Genomic DNA, 19,573 nt, shown 5'->3' with positions numbered 1-19,573 from the left:
AATCATGAATAACTGTTTCACTTAGCTGCTTGCTGGTGCAAAGCAAACACTAAGATTTACCATATGGATGTAATGACTACTTGCAGTATTTCTTATCCTCAATGAAAAAGTGTTTTTGATGCATTGAGACCTGTTATTGAAAAAAATGTCTTGCTCCATGATTTTTCACTTTTGAACAAGAATAAAAAGACATTTTCTTTTTTTTTGTCAACACTGTTTACACAACATAAGAGAGCATTGTTACATGAAAACCCTTGCAATTTGTGCAAAAATACCAAAGTGAACCACTTTGTTTTGCATAACAATTCTTGTATTTTGCACAAAAAACAAGGGTTTTGTGCAAAATATGGGGGGCAAGATTCTCTGCAAATGCAGAGTGAAACTGCTCTGTGCATGGAGCACTCAGCACAATCTCTAATATGGAGTAAGAAATCATGTTCCACATGGGAAAGACAGTAGTGAAAATTCCCTTTTGCAATCACTAGGAAGCAGACAGCCTTCCTTGTATAAGAAATAAACATTTCTGTGCAAAATTTAAAGGTTTTCTGCATAAAAAGCAAAGTTTAAAACACACACATACACACACACACACCAAGAAAATACATTCACTTTCCCCCCTCCAAGTAATAAAATGTGAAAAATTCAGCCAACTAGGACAAAATATTTTAATTATTTCTTTTTCTTACAGGAGAGAATGAAATTACTGAAACAAGTGAAGATTTATATCCTTCATTTACCATGATACAGAAAACTATCCTTTGCACCTGCTCTACAAATCTACATTAAGTCTTCAAGGAGGGAAATTCTTGGTCGTTTGAAAACAAATCTATGGGATGTACATCTAATCTTAGCAACCTCTGAAATATTTCTTAGAAAAGTGTTTCTTAACTTGTTTTTTTCTTTTAATGATAAAAAATATTATTTATTTTATTTTATTTTTATTTATTTGTTTGATTTATACTCCACCCATCTGGTCTAAAAGAACACTCATTAATATGACCCCTTTTAAATTATGTCAACTCATATTCTAGAAACAGTTTTGTATATATTGACATTAATGATTATCAGCAAATGAATGTTCACACTGTGTTTTAAAACTGTTATATGTATATCAAGGATTATTTTCCAACATGAGAGGGGCATTCCAATTCAGCACCATGGATAGTTACCATCTTCTACAACAGTGGTTCTTAACCTTTGTTACTCAGGTGTTTTTGAACTGCAACTCCCAGAAACCCCAGCCAGCAGAGCTGATGGTGAAGGCTTCTGGGAGTTGCAGTCCAAAAACATCTGAGAAACAAAGGTTAAGAACCATTGACAAGATGCCTCATTAGTGACTGGCTGGAAGTCAATAGTAAGTTGCAACTACAGTTGACCCACTAAATCAATGGAACTTAGAGAAGAGTTGACTCACTAAATTCCCACTGACTCCGGGGACCCATTCTAGCTGTGGCTCACGACTGGATTTCAGCCATTGCACTGCTAGAATGTGGCTCTCATCAGCTGCCCAAGGATGTCATCTACTGGTGCAATTATGCAGGCACAGCTCATTCCATCCCTACATGTGGTTTCCAGTTCAGCAACATCACATCCCCTGATAGTTCAGGGACAAAATGTGAGGTTATGGGATGAGTTTGCATGATATCACAGAGGCAAGAGTTGGGGGCAATATGTGCTCCATCTAATTCAATTTCTGCTCCAGAACCTAACTGATTAGTGATGATGCTTCACTCCAGAATGGAGTCTGGTCATTCTGGTTTGATCAAGACCTTGCACAAACTGGTTGAAATCAGTCTGATTTGGTTTGGATTTTGTGATTTGTCCAAATGTTGCACATGAGTGGTACTGAAACACCTTTATGTGCTGCTGCTTCTCATATTCAAATGTTAATTCAGGAAGAAAATTCTGAGAGGCAATGGCAAATGATGGAGGGCAGGTTGATAACTTGAGCTACCAGCCTGAGCTACCAGCTGCTTTTGAGTATCCTACAGACAGACTGAAGGCAGATCCATTGCTAATCTGCTTGACTTTTATATGTGGAATACGAGGGTTTCTTTGTTCTGTGCCTCAGGCAGCAAAATCTCTTGGACTCGCCTTGATGACATCCAGCACTTGGGAGAAAAAGGTCACTAAGTCCCTTGGGTCACCCAAGGATGGAGACACTTTAATATGACAAATGAGCTGAAGATCAGCACCAAAGATCAGTTCTAAAAAATTGCTTCATTTTCTGCACAGACTCTCCCAAACTCCATTTAATTGCATCACTGATGTCATTTTTAAAACAGCTGTGACAAAATTTGAACCTGCTCCCAGTTTTTGAGGCTTCTTCATTTGAAATTAATGACTGGAACTTCAAATAAATATCTATCATTTTTTAAAAAGTCACCATCTAACACTCAATGCTCTTGATTTAATGAGCTGTTAAGATAAGATGCCAGGTCGAGGCTGTTGGCTTCTGACATGTTATATTTGGAAAAACAGAACCTCGTTTACAAATTCTGCCTCATTTGCTTCTGTTAACAGACGTGACATTCATTTTGAGAGAACACATGTAGGCTGTGGGTTGGGGGTGGCCCCATTACCACATAGCAACACTCACTTCTGTAGAAACTGGTTACAATCTACACTATGAATGAGTCATCTAACAACCAGATACAGTGCATAAAAACAACAAAGGACATTGTGATGCCTCCAAAATTAACATGTTTGTGGACTGCAGGTCACTGGGATCTAATGAATGATTTTCTATATTTCAGTTCAACAGTCTGGACTTATACAGAGTCAAGGTTTGATTCTTAAGCCCAAGACAAGGTACTGTTTTACTAATCGGGCAAAGACAGAAGCAACTTCTGGTGATCCTCAGGTGTTGTACTGCCTGCCTGTTGCAGTGCTGAGCAGGGGCAGCTCAACGCATTCTACTGACTTGAGGTACAAAATGAAATTATGCTGGGCTCCTGCCCAAGTCAAGGTCATGGTGCCCAAAGCGAATAGTGATTGTGGAAGAGACAGAACCAAAGTGGTGTGATAAAAGATAAAGTCAAAAGAGACTGAATTAAATGAATTTAACTGTTGTGAATAGGTGTTAGTAATTGTTTATAACATTCTGAAGTAAAAGAATTCCTTCACAAAGTGGAATTTTTGAGAAAGTCAGCATGAATCACATGGAGTTTTCCTACCATGTAATTTTAAAATTTAAAGTCAGGCAGTTGTTTAAAAATAAATCCTCACAAAAGCATCTTCCTAAGTCAGGGTGCACAGCACCCCCAAATCAGTCAAGTCATCCTGGCACAAAAGGCAGGAGATCTCTCAAACGTCCCTCTTCATCTCCGGCAGAGATAAGCAATTTGCTGCCCTTTCATGACATCCAGAAGCTGCTGCCTGAAGTACATACAAGTAGCTGCCTCACTTTAAAAGCAGGATGGCTCTAGGGGTTGATGCTCTTCTGGCCTCCTAAGTTATTTCCAGCTACTTCATTAGGACAGGACCCAACCTCAGATCACAAGAATTCATATTTCAGCCCTCCATTTATTAAGACATCTCCAGATGCATTTCCTTCAGATTTGAGTGTGGTAACATTTAGCCTCCATACAGGGTTGCCAGCAGGAACACATTTCCTGAGATTTCAGGGCCGAACCCATTGAACAGAGGGTGGACCTTTGGGATGTTATGGGCAGGGGACACAGGAAACGTTTGGGATACAGGAGTTTCCCTCCAGATTTTTCACCACTGCTGCCAGGACCTGTGTAACAAGAAATCTCATGAGTTGCAGTCCTGGTGCTCCATACCCTGTCTTCCTGTATAGACTGTTTTTGCAGACAAAGCCCGGAGTGAAAGGACTGGGGAGAGAACCAGTGGATGCAGGATGATGGACTCATCATAACAGTTGAAATATCACACAGAGCCACTGAGTCCTGACACCAGCTACAAATAGATGGAGATAGATACCCAAAGCTTATGATATTACCGGAATGTGACAGGGCTTAGAGCTGTGGATGTAAATGGTCCTGGACATCTGAGGATGGAAATGGGTACAGAGGAAATCTGAGTAAGTAAGCCAGGAGGTGAATAAAACCATGTCAGGCAGGAAATATAGTTAACCCAGAGCTTTCAGGAGTGGGAGAAAGGCCATTTCTTTGGCAGCTAGGTAGGGGGGGAAATAGTAGCAGTAGTAGTTGCCAGCCTTCCTGCTAGGGCTTGCCTCCCATCTTCCTTGCACCACACCTGATGAATGAGGAGTGTTTTTCAGGTTCCCTGGGACTCCTGAGACTTAGAGAAATCTCACCACTAATCTTTTCCCAGGGTTTGCCAGGCTATGTGAAAGGAAAGCTCAGGAGTAACAATACTGGTGCTTTACTCCCTGCCGGCTCCAAATGACACAATGGGCAATGGTGCATGCATCCGTCTGGTTTCTCACATAAGGGAGAGAACATATGCACATACAGAGCAGAGAGAAGGCTGGAAAACAAAGAGTGTGTGGGCAAGAGAACATAGGCAGGTAGATGAGTGGATGCATAAGATCTCTCTCGTGATCATAATCTCTCTCTCTCTCTCTCTCTCTCTCTCTCTCTCTCTCTCATGGAATTAGCTTTTTGTCCCAAACCTGGTTAATAATAATTACATGCCATCCAGTTAATTCTGACTTATGATGACTCTTTCCACAATTTTATAGGTATTAAGATATAGGGAAGTGGTTTACCATTCCCTTCTTCTAGATGTGCCCTTGGATTGGGCTAAACAGGCTGGTTCTTTTCCCTGAGGCACCGTAGGGAACTGAACTCCCAATTTACTGAGCTATCTAACCAGCAGCCAAATAAGAAAAACAAATAGCAAGTTTATGTTTTGTAACAAATGCAAGGTTTTGTACATAAAATCCAATAATTTGTGTAAAAGAGGGGTTTTTGAATAACCCTGCTTTGCTTTGTAGACTTGAGAAATTTAGGCATCATTCTTCATACCTCTAAGAATGAGCCATTCAAGGCCACCTGAGGAAGGAAACAGGGAAAATGGTGAAGGAAAGAGTAACAATGGTGAATGTGGCTAAATATATCTTTGAGTGCTTTGCACAGTTGTATTTGGAGCACACTGGTATGATCAACGCCCTGCAGAGGCTTGTTTGGCGTGGAAAAGTATGATCATACTACCACCTGCAGCCCAACACCCTGTCCACCTACACCTACCTAGGCTGACCAGGGAATGTGAGAAATCAAGGAATAATGGAACTGATCCAGGCTGCACAACGCTCTCTTATGGCTTGCCAGCCTGAAAAGAGGTCAGAAGTGTGACTTGCAAAAGACAGAATACTTTGGGACTTTGGTCTTTGGGGAATGTTGACAAGTTAGGCTTGCGTTTTCCTCCCTCCCTCCCTCTCCCCGAGTCATAATTCTACCTGCTCAACAATAGCAGCAAGCCTTTGGAGCAAGGAACTGTATATTTTTATGTTTTATACTGCAGTGTAAATCACACACTGAGCTCATGGGACACAGTAAGGTATAAATCTAAATACATAAAAATCTGCCCACAAACCTGCTCTGAACTAACATTATTGCTTACATTTGCCTCATCATTACAGCTGTCCTTGTTCTTTCTTTCTTTCTTTCTTTCTTTCTTTCTTTCTTTCTTTCTTTCTTTCTTTCTTTCTAGTTCAATTGTGACAAGACATTATGGCATCTTTACTGTTTATGGCATCAAATTCCATGCAGCATAATAATCATATCAGGATTTTGTCCCACCTATTCTCAGTTCCCCTAAAGCCTTTGGAAGCCTGCTCTGGTCCCATCATAAGTGCTTAGGTAAATCTCTTTAAAGTATTAAAAGCTTTTTAAATTTGCATGTGCAAATGTAAATTAGCATATGAAAACATTTCTTTCTTTGTATTCCTGAAGGCTTTCATGGCCAGGATCTGATAGTTTGTCCATTCTTTCTTTCTTTATGGGGTGATACACATTGACTTTGGTGATGTCTATCTGGTCACCCCAGATCCTGATAAGTTTACTTTTCTGTTCCCCTGCACCAAAATCTCTCCAGAAAACCTAAAACACACATTTCTTCCATTCTCCTAAAAAGTGTGACTAGAAAAATGTCTGAAGAAGTGGACTTGTCCACAAAAGCTCACAATAAAATATAGCAGTTAGTCTTTAAGGTGCCACTATGTTTTTGTCTTCTTTATTTTTTATTTTTATTTTGTTTTTGCCTGACGTAATAGCATAGATGAACATGGCTACCTCTTCTAAAACTGACTAGAAAAAGTCACTCGTAAAGATTAGCATTCTGCTTTGTGTGTAAACTGATGAATCAGTTGAAGCGGGAACGCTCTGAAGCACAGCCCTATTCACATAGCTCTGTTCAGATCTCACCTTAAGAAGCTGAGAAATGAACAATATTCCTGAGCTGGCATGCAGTCATTTTGTCCCTTCCTTAGCCTGAACAGAGAAACAATACAAGAAACCAAAGTTAACTATACCTTCCTGCAGCATCTGAAGAATAAACTCTACCTTAAGAAAGCAGGATACTAAATCAATTTGAAGCCATGACTTCATGGCTTTACCCTTGAATGAGCAAAGTAGCTGCATGTGGATGTATGCAGCTTACTCATATTTCATTTTATTATGAAGAGCTTTGACCATCTCAAAGGAGCTATTATTTGTTTCTTTAAAATCAAAAGAATGGTGCAGGCTCTGTTCTAAGGCTCACAGTCAAAGAAGGCACAACCAAAATAGAAGGAATGGAAAAAGAAGCAAATCCAGGTATTGTAACTTTCCAGTTGTACAAGGCCCCATGATGAGACATTTCAGGGAGAAAAGGAAATGGTCTCCTCTGAGCTTATGGAAGTGAGGCATGTTCTTCTCCCTTGATGCAATCAGGTGGAATGGTAGCTAATAGATGTGAAAGGAGCTCCTGCTAGAAAGGGAGGAAAGGGAAGGGGCAGCCTTACTGTTAGGCTGCATAGGGTGGCTGCCTCAGGTGGTGGATGTTAGCTAGCAGTGGCAGTAGACACCAGGATATTCACCTTTCTCAGAGGGCAGACTGATGTATTCTAGGTAACCTTCCCTGGACACTTTGAACCAATAAGCTTCTTCAAGTGAGATGGAGGATACAGCCCTACCCCATGAAACTAATTTTGCAGGGGACAGAGAATCCATTCCAAGTTTTAGTCTGAATATTCAGGAATTATCCAAAATGTTGAACCTTATCACCAGAACAGGATATGTTTTCCTTTTTTGAAAGCTTTGATCTTTTATCGTTTTATTAAAGTTTTTATTTGGGAAACTAAACCTGTGAAGATTTTTGAGCCAATTCGGTTGGTTGGCCTGGGATTGGTCATCTTTATTTTAATCACCAAAGTAGGCTCAGCACCTTGGACAGCTAATTTAAACCCATGACTAACACTTTGAACAGATTTATTGCCCCTATGACATCAGAGTCTCCAGCCTGCTCTGGTCCCATCATCAGTGCTTAGGCAAGATTCAGCTGCCAGTCTAACCAGCTTCTTGTGGATGGGAATGAGAAGAGTGTCATCTTCTCTGCAGTCAAACATCTTTAGCCAACTCTGCTGAAAAGCAAACTTGACTTCCTCAGTTTCACAGTCAAATCTCCTTCTATAACAGAAAAAACACAGGCAAAGACAGAAAACTCCTGTCTCACCAAATACAATAGCACCATCCTAAGCATTTTGGTGAGAAAAAACCCTTATTTCCCATCCCAGTTAAATGTCTTCCTCAGTTTCCTCCCAGATCTATTTATAACCTTATTTCCTGCTTCTATGTTCTTTTTCACACCTCACACAGCTTAATAGATATCAATACCTCAGCCTTTGCCTACTGTCTATTTACATGCCCCAAAGACACATTTTATTGCCTGAATTATCTGCAGTCCGTGACAGCTATATATTAACGCCTGTGTGGCTCCAACCTTGAAGCCTTATCAACAGGAGAAAACATCCTTGGCCATTAGGAAATGAAACTTTCACATAACCTCCTCAGTTGAGTCATACTTTTCAGGGGCAATGGAGAATCTTTCTGAAATAGTTTTCACTTATTTTTTAATCCAACCTATTTTTCACCGCCACCCACCCACGCCAAGGCTTGTAACTAGTTATTTTGAGCTTGCCAAACCAAGGAAAATAAGGAAAATAAGCTTAAAATTACTGAAACATCATATTGTTTACAGGTTTAGGCATATAAACTGTGAAAGAAAGATAAAAGAACACACCATTGAGTCTTGCATACAGATAGAGGAGGGTCACTTGCTATTAGTAGATTTCTTTAACTCCCTCCCTCACTTCAGCCTTGTTCCCATACTCCATACATACAATTTTGTTCAGAGAACAGGAAATCTGCACAGATATGAAAGACCTGCACACAAATGGTGTGATGATAGATCTTACTGGTGCAGAGTATTCAGTCTACAAGCACTGTCACTGTGAAAACAGCTTTTATCCATGGCCTTAGAGACATGTAGCCTTAGCAATATATGGGAAAGATTGCTCTTGTCCTAGAGAATCACAGCCAGGATGGCCAACGTTGGCTGAGATATTCTTGGAATTGTAGCTCAAATGTAATTTTCTCATCTTAGGCCTTAGGCAGAAATCTTACAGTAATGTAGTGGTGAATTCTAAAATATAGGCGTTCACGCCTCCAGAGCAAATCTGCAAAGGAAAGCAGCTGTTGTTGATGCACAGCAATGAACTATTTCTAGCCATTTTCATCTCCACTGTGAATGGGTCCTTTGCAGAATAAGCCATCCCAAACACTTTCCTTTGCAACAAGAACTAGTGCACAACAATATTCTGTCTGTTGCATGGAAAGTCTGTTTTCCCCAAAGATATTGTGAAGATAAGATGAGAAGGAAAAAGGGACTGGGCAGTGCAGGCAGCTCCAGCAGGCGAGACAGGAACACGTCTAAATCAAATGTAGTCCCAACAGAATAGGCCTGTTGAATCAACAGAAACTTAATAACAATCATCACATGTCATCAAGTCGATTCCGACTTATGGCGACCCTTTTCAGGGTTTTCCAGCTAGAGAAATCTCGGGAGTGGATTAGCCTTCCCTTCTTCTGGAGGTGTCCTGAGATTGTGCAGCTGGCCCAGGGCTGCCCAGGCTGGCTCTTTTCTTAAGAGGCACAGTGGGAAGTCAATATTCAAGTTTCTTTTACATGCTGCGAAACCACTTCCAATGTATGGCAACTCAATGAAATAATGACCTCCAAAAAGCCCTGTCATTAGCAGTCCTATTCTGTTCTTGTAAAATAAAAATCAATACATCCATCTCATTTTGGGTCTTGCTCTGTCCTCTTGCCTTCAACCTTTCTCAGCATTATTGCCTTTATTAATCAAAAAGCTCAGGCATTTTGAACATGAAAGCCCTGGTTCCATTACAACACCGCTTGTCTACAGCATTGACTATGATCTCCTACATAATATGCTCAGGCCAAGGCCAGGCAAACCAATATCTCCATCCCATTTGGTCCCTTGCCACCTATGTCCTGTGCTGGCTCCATGGGAGAATACTCATGTGCGTAGAAAGGATGACGAAAAAGAGGACAATGATGGCAGGGGTGGATATAATGGATTGTTCTGAATAGCTGTGGGTTGCCTCATCCCCTTTGGAGCATGGCTGGCTGCTTGGCTGAGACCTGGCTGTTCATGGCCAAGGCCGTGTGACAACTTTGATGCTGTAGACTCAGGTCTCAGGCAAAGATCCAGCAGCATTCTGACAGTGACCAGGCAGCGAGTGGCAATTCAGAATAACACATTTATCCTGCTGTCCTCTTCTTCCTCTGCTTTCTGCCCCATGTAGATGCTGCTGAACAGTACAGATATTGTGATGGAGCAGGGAGTGCAGGGCAATGGCAGAAGCTCTCTGCCTGCCTTTGGCGATGAAACAGCTTGCATCAGCACCATGCATCAGTGCCTGCATTTGAATGTTAAGCATTTTGCTATGAAGGAGGAACAAGTTGTTGTTATTATTTTCATTAATGAAATGTTTCTGTACAGGTATTTCTTTTTCTTTCCCCAGGTACCTTCTGTATAAGTATGCATGCGGTATTTTAACTGCTGAAGCCTGGGATTAAACACTGGCCTTTCTGGCAAAACATGCGGGCGACCATTACAGCACAGCTGATTCTTTAAAAGGCTATCCTCTCTAATGCCATTTAGGCCTTCCTATTTGTCAGCAAATACATTCTTTTCTCCATCCATCTCTGGCCATAACTCTTGGCTAAGTAAGGGCAGTAGCCGTTTGGGGCCCTTTTATCTCATTTTTGGTGCAATGTGTTCCACTTCAAAACAGCGAAGTTTTTCAACCTTCACAATAAGTGCCCAGTGAGCTTTAGAGAAGAGGAAATAAACGATATCCTTTTTCTTTTCATTTTATCCCCTTTTTATGTCATCATTCATGTTCACTATGGCCAAGAAAGATAAAGTTAAATGGAAACTATTTGATTCCTTTTCTTCATTTCTTTGTTCGCAGAAAAACAGCCAGGAAGATACTTTTCTCTCTCTTTTTTCTAGGTAGCAAGAGACTTGGATTTTCCATCATTCATCTTGCAGATATCGGTTGTTTGTTTGTCTGTTTTCATGTGCAAATTTACTTTTTCTATGTCTCACTTACGGAAGCTGCCATAATCGGAGAGGAAATTTAACAACCACAGTCTCCATTTGAAAAGGAATAGCTCAACTCACCCATGTATGGTTACTTGTAAGGAATCCTTGCAATAATCAGGAGGCTTACTCTGTCGTAAGTGTATTTCGGATTGCAAGTGTTTATAGCATGTCTGAAAAATATCATTGTTATTCATTCCATGCTCTTGATCTTCATCATATTTTTGGTCTTCACAAGACACTTTAAAAGTGTGCTGCTTATCTATCACTCCATAGCACTTAAAACACTCTCTGGGTAGTTTTTAATTTAATCATATAGGACACACATTGCCCCTCACCCTAGAAAGCTGGGTGCTCCATTTACCAACCTCAGAAGGATGGAAGGCTGGCTGAATCTTGAGCCGGTTACCTGTGACTGAACCCAGGTCACGAGCAGAGTTTTGGCTGCAGAATGCAGTTGAACCACCGTGTCACGAGGCCACAACAGTAGAATCCTAAACAACAGATTGTCACCTGAGTTTTCTAACATAAGGAAGTTTCATGCAGGGAAGAGAAATAAGAGTGACTTGTTTTACAGAAGGCAGTCCTCCAGTCTGAAGGATTGCAAGAAGACAATCCCTTTAATTGTATTTCTTTCATTTTTTGAAAACTCCTTGAGCTGTTTTACACCTCTAAGTGTTGAAGGGATGGAAATGTGCATTTGGCACCCCAGCTGAATGAAAGAAGTGTGACCTGGAAATGTTTCTATTCACCACTATCAGGCAGTAGAAGTAGGGAAGTGCACAGACTTCGGAGAAAAGTGTCTAAATAAGGTGGAACCGGGATATCTGTGCATCTCTGGCTCAGCTACAGGGTGGTTCAAGATGCTTCCAGTCACTGTAAGGTCTTGTTTGAACCACCCCACACAAATAACTAAACTTTGTTCCAGTGTTTTGGACATTAGAAACACTGAAATCTGTACAAAACTGGAATGTGGTGGACCTTGAGTGTACAGGCACAAGCTGCTATAGCAAAAGGAAGGGAGTGACAAAGTAGAAGGAGACTGACAGCTGACACTTCAGTGGAAGCCAAAGCCTCCCCTAGATATTGCTGAGTCCCTGGGGAGGGCTCAGAATGAATTCATCAGGCTCCATGTATTCCTATCCACTTAGCTGAGCAACCATGTTGCACTACCTATTTTGGGGTAATAGCCCTTTTTCTTCCCTATTTCCACACTACCACTTCACACCTAGAAAGAAGGGAAGGGGAAAGAAGGGAAGGGAAGACAAATATATGCACAAACTAGGAAACAAGTTCAGGCCACCTCCAAAACAGCTCAGGGCAGATCAACCCAAACTATATGGCAGATATTTGGACAAGGAAACAAGGAACCCCAATTCTTGGGGCTTGAGCCATTCCGCTAATGTTGTGACAACATAATGACAAAAGCTGCTGTTAAACATACACATATACACAAACAGAAAGATTGGTGTGTGTGAAACAAACACAATGTACAGTGGTGCCTCACTAGACAGTTACCCCGCATGACAGTTTTTTCGCTAGACATTGACTTTTTGCAATCGCTATAGAGATTCGCAAAACAGTGATTCCTATGGGGGAATTTCGCTGGACAATGTTTGGTCCCTGCTTCACAAACCAATTTTTGCTAGACAGCAATTTTGACAGCTCCCTCTGTGCTCACAAAACGTGTGTTTTCAGGACCTAAGCTTCGCAAGACAATTATTTAAACAGCTGATCGGTGGTTCACAAAGTGGTTTTCCTATGGCCGATCTTCACTAGACAACGATGATTCTTCCCCATTGGAACGCATTAAACAGGTTTCAATGCATTCCAATGGGGAAATGCTTTTTGTGAGACAATGATTTCGCTAAACAGTGATTTCAGTGGAACGGGTTGTCATCGTTTAGCGAGGCATCACTGTACCGTCTTTGAGGAAATTCTTTCAGCAAAGCTCTCTTAATTTAGTCAGATATTTTGACCAAGAAAGAACCTCTAAATATGCCCCTATATTCAGCAGTAGCTTAAGAACACAGAAATCCACTTTCCTTTGAAGGGTTTAGCTAGTTTCCTTTAAGCTCGTTTAGCTTTTCTCAACATTTGTCATGTTTTTCCTGATAAAGAACACTCACATTTGTCCTGCAATAAGTGGGAACTGACTGGCATCACAAGCACAGGACAACAACATTTCACCTTTCAAGATTCTAGCAATTTAACATGACCAGAACATTTTCCACCTGGATTTGCCAGCAGGAGGGAGAGAGAGGGAGAGAAGGAGATTGAGATTCACATCTGAAATGATTACATCTAAACACTGGGTGCCAGTGTTGATCTACAGTACATAATACACTGAAGATCCCTTCCTTTGTACAAGTCAAGATGTTGTCATTGACTAAGGGGGGGGGGAGGAAGTCAAAAAGGATCCAACTTGAGGAAAGTCAGAAAAGATTGGCATCTTGCTGGCCTTCCTTAGGGACCGTCCACCTAGGAAGAACAAAACATTGTGCCAAGAAAATAGCTGGAAACATACATCAAAGTGAGTGAAAATGTAGTTTGCTGCGTGGATTCCCTCTTCCCAATTTTCTTCTTCTTCATTTCAATCTTTTCAACGGGCAGAGAGGAAGAGCTAGTGTATGTTAAGCCAAGAAAAGAGTATGGTGGAGGCATGACCAACCCAAGACATTTTTGCGTTTCAGAAAGGAAAATCTTCCCCAGAGATGGGAAATAACTGCCTGGCTGTGAATAATGGAAGTTTTAGTTCAAAAAGAAACATTTATCACCTCCTCTCTTAAATTAATAATTTCATCAACACACTTTTGAAAGAAATAACAACAGGAGCCAGTGTGGTGTAATAAAAGAGCAAGAGTCCAACAAGGTTTGGATCCCCACTTGTCCACAGAAACTCACAGAAAGGTGGGAATGTTAAAACTTCTGGTTAAATATCTCACATGGAGTGACTAAGTATGTTCTGCAGAATCAGCAAGACAGAAAGCCTACATAATTTGCCCTTCTTCTCCCTGGCTTCCCGCCTGTGCTCACATCAAGAATATGTGTTTTCTGGGGAGGATGTGAATTTCTGTGTTTAGGACAAGACCTGGCATGATCTGGAAGAGGAGGCATCCATCAATTTCAGGGACACTTCTGGAAAATGTCCAGCAGACTATCGACACTAAAGAGCCTGGTGACATTTCTCTTAGCCCAGAACTAAAACAGGGAAGAAATCTATATCACCAGCCCATCTTCACTTTACTAATCCTGTCTCATTTCAGCTGCCATGAAGGATCAGTCACTGATAATCTTTCGATGGGGAATAACCAGTAATACCAGGGATCTTCAGGTGGAGCCAAGGAAGAATCCTGATTGGTACTCCAGAGGGCACTGGTGCCAGTTAGAGCTGATAGGTTAAAAGAGCCAACGTTATGACTCAGTAGAAGGTGGATTTTATGCTCTTTGTGTCTGCTTGATTCACACCAATCTTCCAGCCCAGAAACGGATTCCATTCAGATAAGGCAGACAACAAATTAGAGGTACATTCGTGGCTCTTCTGCAGCCCTGATCTTCAAGAGGAATACAATTTCCATGTTTTATTTATAAATAGTCTCACAATCAACATCATTATTATCTTAATTATTATACACGGCTCAGGAAACCTGCTGAATGCTTGAAAAGACAAGCTTCTCTCTTTGAATAGAGCCTTTTGAAGAGCACATTGCCTTCCTCAAAAAATGCCTTTACTGGATTAACATTTCCAGAACCCCCCTCCCTCCCTGGCATCATGGCCGTGTTTGATCTGCAGCAGGCAGCAGGCAATTCTCCTTAATTACCAGTGGCCATGTTGCCTTGAGGAGACTCTGGGAGTTACAGTCCAGGAAAGATCTTTTCCAAGCTCTGCAAGAATTAAGAAGCATCCTCCTCGCTCATGTATCTTCATTTTCAAACATTTGGTTCAATGGAAAAATCAAATTCATTTTCAGAGCAAGACAGAGCTAGCTGCTAGATCATGAGTCCTGACCCTTCAGGTTTGATCAGCAGAGCAGGGTTGAGGAAAGATCAGCCCTCCAGATATTGTTGGACCACAACTCCCAGCCTGCTTCAGCAATGGTAGCTGGGGCTGATGGCATTGGCAGTCCGTCAATAGTTAAGAAGGCCACCCTGATTCATATGCTAGTTTGACATTTCCAAAACCTTTGATTCCCGGGGTTCTATTTTTTTTCTGGGTTAAAACAGAAGAGCCAAGGGTTTTTAGGCCACGCAGCATTTGCAAAATGCTCCTTGACTCATTAGTTGGATTTTCTGGATGTTCGTTATTTGTTCTGCTAATGGTATCTCTACAACCAGTTCTGCACAAGTACTCTTTTACACACAGCCTCACCAATAAATTAAAAGAACAATAACAACCTAAAACATGCTCTTCATATTCAAGATCTATAAATGTCTTTGTATCTGGAATACAAAGAACTAGTAAGATCACAGCTTAGTCTTTAACTTGCTGTTTTTTGGTTTGACTTGTTGACTTATTTTACAGTGCTGTTGAAATATTTGCAATTGTTTTCAAGTATGCTAATTCTTCTGGCATCTTCTAAGCAAATTTTATTCAATGAATTCCTCTCTGAGATCTATTCATACAAAGCAGGTTGGGAATACTTTAATAAAAAAATTAAAACTGACAATGTTTAACACAAAAGACCAATTTAAACTCCAACGTACCCCCCCCATATGACCTGAATTACAAAGGTATTACATGCGCAAATATTCAAACTCTGGAAACATTACTTTTTAAACTAGGGTGCCCAGCTATGCAATGTTGGGCTCAAGCGTGCATGTCTTTCTCTCTATTCCCCTCTCTTCATTCCTGGTTATTCAGCCTGCCAATGCTCTGCAAGTGCAACACACATACAACCACTCCCAGATGAGTTAAAACTTTCATCTCCAACAGTATTGCATGCTGTGAGATTTCGTCTCCCTGCTTGGAGACACAGATGCATACTGATTCCCTGAGACCCTAGCTGGTGCCCTGGCAATTCTAATTGCAGCATTATGATTTTAAAAAACATTTCCAGCTCATGATACAAAGCTCTGTACTATAGAAGCTGTTGTATCCAAAGAGGAGGCTGGGGTTGGTTTTTCAATAGGATGCTCAGAGTCTCATTAATAAGATGTGGCAGAAATTCTGGGCACATCATTCAAGCCAGCTTACTTGAGGATGCAAAAAGCCACATAAATTTCCCCTCAATGGACCACCAGCCCATTGCACTGTTGTAATGATTATGGCATTTTCCCGCAGCAGAGCCAGGGAGATTGATGACATAATGCTCAGTCATAAACGATCATGAGATGGGATTGTAGGAAGTATGAGGCAAGGGGGGGTGGATGGAGAACTCCTGTTATGCTGTACTGCAAACAAAGCTCAAATGGCATAATTGTACCATAAAAAAACATGCCCAGGGGCTCAGCTTCTTGTCGCCTGGATTACTCACAAAGCAGAAAATGGTCAAAGTGCAAAGTGAGGTAGAAAGTGGGAGGGAGCAGATTTCAGCCTCTGTACCATTAGAGACGGAGAACTTCCTGACCCGAGGCTAGAGCGAGCTCTTCTATTAGGCAGGGTGGGATGGCCACCTGAGGTAGCAGACAGTATCATTCATTAATTAAACTCAAGTTTTGAGTTACTTAACTCTTTGTTTCTATTTTTTTTTCCTGCCAAGAAAGAGATCTAGGAATCTTCTGCCTTATTTCTTAGTTTGTCTTGGCTGACTGTGAATACTATGCATGGTGACTTGAGTGGGTCGCAGAGGTGCCATTTGCCCCTCCACCTCAGGGAGGAAAAAGCCTTAGGCCAGCCTTGTGTCAGTCCTGCCTGAGGCTGAAATGTAGTCTATGTTACCTGGATGTGTACCTCTCCAGATCATAGAAGGGCACAGATATGCCACAGAAGCTTCCGAATCCATGGGGCTGATTCTTACTATGCTGATTACAGCTTTTAAAAGTTATAGTATCCTCACTTCAAGCTTTGATTCTAAATGATTCAATGAATACCAGATCCTTTCTAGATAGAAAAACACCCTGTCTATATTTAAAATAGGGTGAACAACCTTCCAGCCGTGGCTGGTTAGCAAATTCCATTGATTCTAGCCATCCTCAGCAGTGCACAACAATGGGAGTTGGTCCAACCAAACCTATGGGGGACGCACACTGGCCCAGATGCTTTTTACCTAATTACACCAACATAGCAAAAATAGCATCACTTTGGGGGCTAATTCCCCTAAGATAAGAAATCAACATAGGCATTATCAGTTGCATAGTGGTTTGGATCACTTAGCACACAATTAACAATGTCTACAAAGATTTCAATTAAATTTAAATAGGATCTTCTGATGCTCACTCATTCATAGGGTTGCCCTGAGTTGGAGGCAGCCTGAAGGCAACAATGATTTCTTAACATGGGGTAATTTGCCTCCAAATTTATGCCACCTGCATAAGCTACTTGGAAGTATTCTGACTGTTGTATAAAAGTGGTTTACTACCTCAATGCTGACCCTTTTCTGAGTTTCCTCACACCAGAAGGTAGGCAGGTGACACAAAGAGAATGCTCCAAGTTGGAAACAACATCCCTTGAAATTTCTGCTTCTAGTAAACAAACCAGAGCCACCCAATTTTACTTTAATTTCAATCATCATCATGTCTTTATGCTCCCTTTGAAACATTAGTTTCTCCATATGCCATTTTTTGTTGGGTGTATGGCTGGTTGACAGATCAGTATCAATATTGTTACAGTTGTGACATGCTGTTTTATATTGTAGGGCACTTTGTGGGTGGAAAGAGGGAGTAGAAGGAATCCATGAAATCCATACAGAAGACTCTATAAGAATGTGGTGAATGTTTTCTTCTTCAAAGTATCTGCACTTGGTGCAGACTGCATCTTTCTAAAAAAAGTGTTTTTCCTTTTTGTCAATCAAGAGAGAGAGAGGTGCAAACAGCACAGACAGACTAGCTAATCGATGCAAATGACACAATGAACCCATCCCATACTTTTAATTTCTAAAAATCCACTCAACAAGATGGCAGTTTGTGTTGCACAGCTCTGCAATTATTTGCACAATTTGTGTACAATGAGTGTTTGAGTTATCTGTACAGGAATTTGTTCTAACAAACGTAAAATCCCTGCTCAAGACCAGGAGAAAGTAGCTCACCTTCTTCTGAGAAAGGACAAAATTTTACATTCCTAGACAAGCAAGAATTCACATATCAAACCTCCAGCCATAGTTACATCCATGGCTTGTTCTCCCAGCTACCTACCTTGAGAACAGGAGATACCAAAATGGGCATAAAGAAACCAGAAATATTTAGAAGGCACAGCATGGTTCCTTGGTTTATTTGCTCTGCAATGTGTGTGGCCTAAGCAACAACCATAGCTAATACAAGCCTTAGCCTAACTGGGAATCTATTGCACCAAAAGCCAAATTCTCTCTGTGTGGGTCTGTGTATGTAAGCTAAGAGAGATAACCAAATGCAGCAAAACTAGTACACAAGCTGCCAAGAAAATAAATAATATCTTAATATCAAGGTAACTTTGGAAAATATGCCCAATTCAATTTATATTAAAACTGTTTAAAAATGTACAGATAACCTGCCCAAAGGGTGGCGGCACATACCAAGCCCCATAAAAAGTCAATTCCCATCTCTAATGGAAAAAGTGAAGAGACTATACCTACATATTTTTCAGCAATACCAGCTGGACCTCAGCAGCTCAGATCTCTTCATATTAAGAAAAATGTACCCCCTATAATCAACTCTCAAGGTTCATTTCCATTAGCACACTAATTGTATGTTGCAGATTTATATATTCCTGGTAAATGTCCTTCTTGCTGCACAGTAGACGTAAGGAGATCCACATTGGAGAAGACCTACAGGCTCCCCAGAGTCCACCCCTTTTCTCATTAATTGGCACTTAAAGTCTCAATAACTTATTATGAGACATTAGTAGGGGAAAGAATAAAAACCTTTCTTTACTTGAAGTTGCTTTAAATAACAGACTTGTGTATACTGCTTTCTTTACTGCACATATATCTAGCAACCAACTGAACAGATCAGCAACAACGACTGCCACAAATCCAAGTAAGAGAGAGAAAAAGGCACTCAGGAGAGAGAAGGATCTCTCCTTAAATTTGAAAAGCGAGAAAGAAGAGTTGGTCAATACTGGACCCTAGCCCAGAAAAAACCCTCCCCAGTCACACAAAATACAGACAGCATGTGAGGTTGTAAATAAAATTCCAATATCGTACCTACAGGATTTAAAAAGATGAAGAGTGGGAGCCATTTCATCCCTCCAGTCATTTATTTGCAGCTTTTGGGGGGCTTACAGCCAAAAAAGCAGAGTATTTACTGGGGTTTAAACACAAGCAGCGAATAATTAAAAGAAAAAAGATTGAGCAGAAAATAATGAATTCTAGTCAGCTTGAGCATTTTAGACAGCAACATATCGGAACAAAAGTAGCATCTGCACTGGAGTGTGGTGAGGTATTAACACGACCAAAGAGGAGTATTCTGTTCTGTGCTCCAGCCAGGCTGGAAAAGGAACTTCTACGTGTTGCTGGAGGGGGAGCTGCTATTTTACAATTATGTTGTGCCTGCCTACTATGAGCCTAAAAGGATGGCACATGTATCTGCAACGAACAGGTGGAAATTAGAAATATGGCTAAATACAGGTGATATAAATTCCCCCTTGGCTTCTCATCGTATGCAAGGATGAAGAAACACCCCACTATAAAGTTATGTTTATAAGGGAGGCAGTTTGTGGCGCTATTAACAAAAAGCAGAACAAAGCTATGTGTTGCACAAATTAGGCAAAATGGAGCAAATAATGCTTAACTCCAAATAATGCACACTGCACAATGCAACAGGGACTTTGAAAGATTAAAATCATAGGCAGATTGATTTTTTTTCACCTAACAACTCACTTTATACTAGCTTGCATTGTGCA

At 40.9% G+C, this 19,573-nt stretch overlaps 1 protein-coding gene across 4 annotated transcripts in view; it reads right to left on the bottom strand.

Annotated features, from left to right (window-relative positions):
* CSMD2 (CUB and Sushi multiple domains 2) overlaps window positions 1-19,573 on the bottom strand; it is a 533,934-nt gene that overhangs the window by 361,295 nt on the left and 153,066 nt on the right. The gene's annotated exons all lie outside the window — the stretch shown is intronic.

Source organism: Pogona vitticeps, chromosome 9 (assembly GCF_051106095.1).
Source record: "Pogona vitticeps strain Pit_001003342236 chromosome 9, PviZW2.1, whole genome shotgun sequence".
Classification (NCBI taxonomy): Eukaryota; Metazoa; Chordata; class Lepidosauria; order Squamata; family Agamidae; genus Pogona; species Pogona vitticeps.
Note: the sequence above shows the minus strand (reverse complement) of the source record. Positions and strands in the feature narration are given on the sequence as shown.